Here is a 6079-nt window from a genome sequence, read left to right as displayed (position 1 = left end):
ATGTTTTCTTGGTGGTAACGGATACCTGGAGCTCTCCATATGAAAATCCGGCGAGAATCAGACAGCAAGCTAAACCTGGACTCGTTGGAAAACATCACACAAGCCCACTGTTGCGGGGTCCACAATGCATGCTCTCTACTCCAGGCTAACCGCAGGCGACAGTGAGTTGCAGTAAGTGGAACGCATCTGACAAATCTACGAGCATATAGAACAATCTGCCGTAAGCGTCTGTACATGGTCTGCCTTGAAATTGTCGTACCAGTGGCTGAAGAGAGCTGACAACACAGGTCTGAGGCTGTGCCCCGCCTGTCTCTTTTGGCAGTAACTGCCAAATACCGGTCCTCATTCGGCGTTGTAACTCTGGGGCGACCTGTGCTGTAACGTCTACTCACATTACCATCATCTTGAATCGTTGCCAAAGCCTGGAGATGACACTCTGGGCAATTCCAAGTTCGTCTGATACTTCCAGTTGGGTACGCCCACATTCCAGACGGCCGGTAATTCTACCACGTAAAAAAATCATCCAAATGCGTCCTTTGTGTCATAACTATTCGGTTATTGCACTGAAATGCTTATAAAGCGCCTGCAAACAATTTTACTTCTTTGCCTGTATTCCTTATATATCACGTTCTTACACTCTCGTCATTGTGACGCACCATCGGTGTCATCTGGTTACTTCGTGAAATTTGCATATGATTCTTGAAGATGTGTGTAGTGATTTTACAGGTGATATATTTATTTTAGAGTTCGATTTCCGCGTGACTCCGAATTATCCTTAATTTATGGACATGAGTGTATTTCTAAGCTTTTGTGCACATGAATGTGATCCGTACTACCGGTAATTTAATTTCTATTGCAACATTTAGTCCCTTAAGCTCTGTTAAAGCATGTGGTGAAGCGTTTTTGTCATATGTAACTATAAGAAATGTCATATTATTAAGGATTATTGCGTGTTACAATAAATAATTTGCTATAAGATAACTATCACTAACCTAAAATTTCATTTCAGTATGATTCTTCTCTCGTCATTTACTGTATAACTCCGTATTAGTTATTCAGTATCTTAAAGTTAGAGTGATTGGTAATATCAAAATATGAATAAATAATGATTGTTATTTTATATTTGTATAAATTGATAGGTTTGTTCTCAAATGCAAAATTTCAGTAATAATGGAAACCATAAAAAATTAACATTACGTTGGAATGTACCTTAAGTCATCTGAAGTTTCAGTAATTTATAAGACAAGTTTTATATTACTTCTGAACTTCGTTGACTTAATAAAATTATTTTTATAGTTGTTTTCGTGATATTTATATATTTAAATGCAGAATATTCGAAAATACTGAATCAAACATTTTCATATTCACAGTCGAAAGGATTGTATTATTTTAGAAAAGAATATAAGCAACGAGTTAGAACATTTTTTAAAGATCTATCTCACCTACACACACACAAAAAAAAAAAGCTTCAAAAAGAAATTATTCAAAAATTCAATTAAAAAACTTCAAAAAGAAAATGAAATTCTGACTACTACGGCGGAATGAATAATGATGGATATACATGCATCTGCTCTGCATTTTAAATGCTATATCAAAGCCAGAAAAATAATAAATTTTTATCCCTCAAAGATTATGCATTGATTGAAGATCAAAATATTTTCTACGGTATTATCAATAAAATTATCTAAATGTACCATAACTTTTGTCATGAACGTTAATCCAGTCTATTTATAAATGATTGGAAACAAATTGGCATCATAGCGAAATTTGTTTTAATTACTAATGCGATTGCTTATTACTTAGTAAAAATGATATCCAGAAATTAATTGTGCTATTTTACAAATTTTGTGTGAATACCATGAAAAATTGCTTTTTATTCAATAAAAACATATTTTTATATGCACATATTTTAAAAATGACATTCATGATGTAGGGTAACTGACAAATACGGCGTGTTGCAAAGAGCAGTAATTTTGCATTGCGTCCAACGATACGAGAAATTATTAAGCATTTCTAATCAACCTGATATTTTTCAGGCTTATTGTAATAAGGCCGTATACTTTAGAATAATCGCAAAATGTTGCGGCCACGTCCCGGGAAGTGCAATCCCTGATTACAACTATGGAAAATACAAAAATGCAATACAAAAAGAACAATTTCAGTATATAAAATTAAAGAAACTGAATACTAAATCAATGAATAAATGCATAAATTTACAGATTTGTACACAAATAAGACCATAGTCGGTTTAGGATAGAGTCCTTTCTGAGGAATCGGATTCCAACCCCTTTGTCACCTTCGTCGAATCGATATTCTGTAGCTCTCGTGTAATATCGAGTATTCATCTTCTCCGTCGTTAAGCTGATCCTTTTTGGTACAAAACTCTGCATCACTTCAAATCGTGCCAGAGGATCTTCGATGTACTCCTCAAGCGATGGAGGCACATAAGGGGACCGATCAAAGAAAACATCACAAGGCAGACGAAGGTCACGATTGAAGAGCATATGGAATGGGGAATAGTCAGTAGTCTCGTGGATAGCACTGCGGTAGGCATGTAAGAATAGAGGCAACTTCTAGTCCCAGTCTTATTGGTTTCTGGGAATCGTCAGTGAGAGGCTGTTAAGGGTGGCTCGATTAAACGTCTCTACCATGCCGTCTGATCGCAGATGTAAAGATGTCGTTTGAGTTTTGCCTATATCGAAAAATTTGCAGAGTGATGTCATATTCCTGGAGACGTTGTATCCATCTGGCTATTTGGCCTTCGGGATTTTTGAAACTTAATAGCGAAGTCAACGATGCATGATCTGTAAGGACCAGAAATTTTCTGCCATAAGTATAAAGATGAAAATGTTCTGCGCCGTTAAATATGGCTAGCAACACTTCCCTGGTAACACAGTAATTCCTCTCCGGTTTAAATATATACTTGCTCCAGTACGTTACGACACGTTCATGACCTTTTATTTCTTCAGACAAAAGAGCACCGATTCTCTCGCGTTCGCATGTGTCAAGAATAAATGGTTTATCTAGCTGAGGATAAGTTAAGATTGTGGAAGATATTAAAGGCTTCCTTTATTTTGCTAAATACATCCTCACATTCCTTTCTTCACAAGAACTTTTGCTTGCTTTTTGCTGCGTAAGCTTGTGAAAGGGGTCTTGCGATGGAAGAAAAGTGCTTAAAAACTCTCATATGTTACGTGCAAAGCCCCAAGAAACTTTTCAGCTAATCGACATTCTAAGGGCGTTTCCAGTCTTCATCTGCTGACAATTTTTCCGAATCCGTACACACACCTTCGGCAGAGATGACATGTCTGAGGTAAGTCACTTCCTCTCTGAACAAATTACACTTTGAGGTGGCTTAATTTTAGATTAGCTTCCTTCAATTTTTGGAATACTTTTCTGAGTTATTTCTGAATGTTCCTTAAAACTCTTCCCGACCATGATGACCAGGTGTACCAGACAGGCTTCGTAGGAAAGGCCTCTCAACACGGTCTTCGTGAGGTCTTCGAATGTCGCCGGTACATTACATAGTCCAAACGGCATCACCATGAACTGCCAAATTCCTTGTTCGGTAGTAAAAGGCGGCTTTTCTCGGTCATCAAGATGTATTTATAACTGCCAATATCCACTCTATAAATTAAACTTCGAAAACCATTTGCTTCCAGAATGTTGTCAGTTTTCAGAAGAGTGTTGCCAGCTTTCTTCTTAACCTCGTTCAACAAGCGCAGGTCAATGCAATATCTAGTTGATAAATCGACTTTCTTTTTAGCCAGATGGATGGGAGAGGCTCATGGATTTGCCGAAGGTTCGACGTCTCCTCTTGCATGTTCTTTAGAAGTTTTCCTACTTCTTCCTGTTTAGGACTCAATACACGTTTTAGATCTTTTTTTCCAATGGCAGATTGTGAACAATTACAAGTACAACCCAGTCCATTAATCTATACAAGACCGGATGTGGTGGTCTCTTTATTATGGAGGCACCTAATAGGTGGACCACCATCGCCTTTCGTTTTAGATTCACCATCGTTTTAGATCTAAATTGGTGGATAATGTCTTGCATCAGTTCTATACTCTATCAAAATGGTTCGGCCTACGTCAGAAGATAAGTAGAAAAAAATACTTCTTGAAAGGTATATTTTGCAGCATTTTCTCTCTTCATCGGTTAGTTATGCATTTTGCAACAACACAGATGATAGGCTCTCCGAAAGCACAGATTCTGATGAGTTACTGTTTCGTTTAAACGTAGGTCATAGGAGTGCGCGCAGCAACCACTTCACCTTTCCTAATTTATTTCTCCTTATCGGTTACGTTGGCAACTCTCACCGTGATAATGGTCCTCAATACGTCGACGAATGCTGAGGCTACTAGTACACCTTTCGAGCTGTTAATAGTTCTTAGGATATTCCATGATGCCGTACCGGAAATTTCTGTTTTCACTTATGGAACTAGGAAATAAAATTCTGTTCTCGCTGATATTGTGATATCGTCTTGAGCTATTTTTGTTGGACGTATTTAATTCCTCCATCTTTAATTACAAACAGAGTTATACCCTCAGAGTTACAATGCAGTTCGTGATTCTTAAATTCCAAGGAAACAAGTGTATTTCTTATAAAGTCTCTTCCTGGTATAAAAAGGTCAGAAATATTTCCTACATATGCTGTGTGTGGTAGGTGGCACTTACAAACATGATGTTAATGGTTCATTTTTAAAAAGGATCTCCATTGGTACGTCCCATGATATAAAGCCCATTACTGCCACCACCCACTGTAGAAATCTGAAGCGCTTTAGAATGGGGTTTTCACTATCTCGCAACCTCTGTCTCGCGATATTGCCATTAATTAGTTTCCCTCGCTTTTTGCTAGGAAAGGTTTAACTTACGTGCCTTGGGGTGCTCTGGATTTCTTTCGTATGCATCCATCAGCACTGCAGTTCTAATATTTTGAGGTCTGTTTCTTGTCGCTCTTATTCCGTATCAAGGCACTGACTTGCTGATTAAATCGTCTATACGAGCTGTGAATCCACTGGCTTCTGGACTTGAACAGTTCTGATTGAATGGCGGTCTCTACTAGTTGCTTGCTGAGGTGCGTCGAATATCGTGGTATACACTTAAGCGCTTTTCAGATCCTTGACATCTGCGTTTTTGAGATGTTTTGTATTTCTTGGAGCTTCAGTTGAGGAGATTTTGATTAAAGTCTGCTATAGTCTCTTAGCCACTTCTTCCCAAAGCGCAGATTGAACGCACTGGATTCTAGCTTGTGGTTTTCGGGCAGAGTTGGAAGGATATCTGCTGCGTCTGCTCTCAGAAAAAAGTGAAATGGGCAGGCTTTAGCTTCGGAATCCTATCCATTTACAATTGCCACTATACTGAACTGCGTGTTGTAAACATTTCCGGAAGTCCTTCCATCCTATGCGGATAGCTTTAGAAAGGGTGGGGAGGATATATATTCGAATTTTAAAATGTTAGAATTGTGACCAGCTGTTTTATAGTCTTCTTAAACCGTCAACTTCCTTGGTGGCCACGGTAGAAATTCTGTCTTCAGTTTGTTCTTCGACAGCAGAAACTCTATCTTGAAGTTCTGCAGTTTTATCTTCAATAATGTCTTCAACCATGGAACGCAGAATAGGCCTTCCGTAGCACGGAATCTGTTTTCTATTATGTGTATATATTAATTGTCATCTTTCGCAATGATGCACAAGTATTACACTCAGTGCAACATTTCTGTGAATGTACAGGTGTTTAAATGTCTCATTTTTATTCATGTACGCATAGCGCAGTAGAATAGTACATGATTATGTACTATCATTAATCGCCATCTTTCGTATTAATGTGCAAATTTCATTGTCAGAGTGTACCATTTCTATTAATGTATAAATGTTTAAGTGTATCATTTCTACTACTGTATGTATAGCCACATAGGATGATACACGATTACGTGTTACCATTATTCTTCATCTATCGTATAATGTTCAAGTGCTATTTTCAGTATTTCATTTCCATTAATGTATAAGTATTTAACTGTATCATTTGTGCTAATATATGTATAGCCACGTAAGGTAATACACGATTATGTGTAATCATTAAT

The sequence above is a fragment of the Stegodyphus dumicola genome, chromosome 2, assembly GCF_044657685.1.
Source record: "Stegodyphus dumicola isolate Sdum_Otavi_A_Nest chromosome 2, ASM4465768v1".
Classification (NCBI taxonomy): Eukaryota; Metazoa; Arthropoda; class Arachnida; order Araneae; family Eresidae; genus Stegodyphus; species Stegodyphus dumicola.
Note: the sequence above shows the minus strand (reverse complement) of the source record.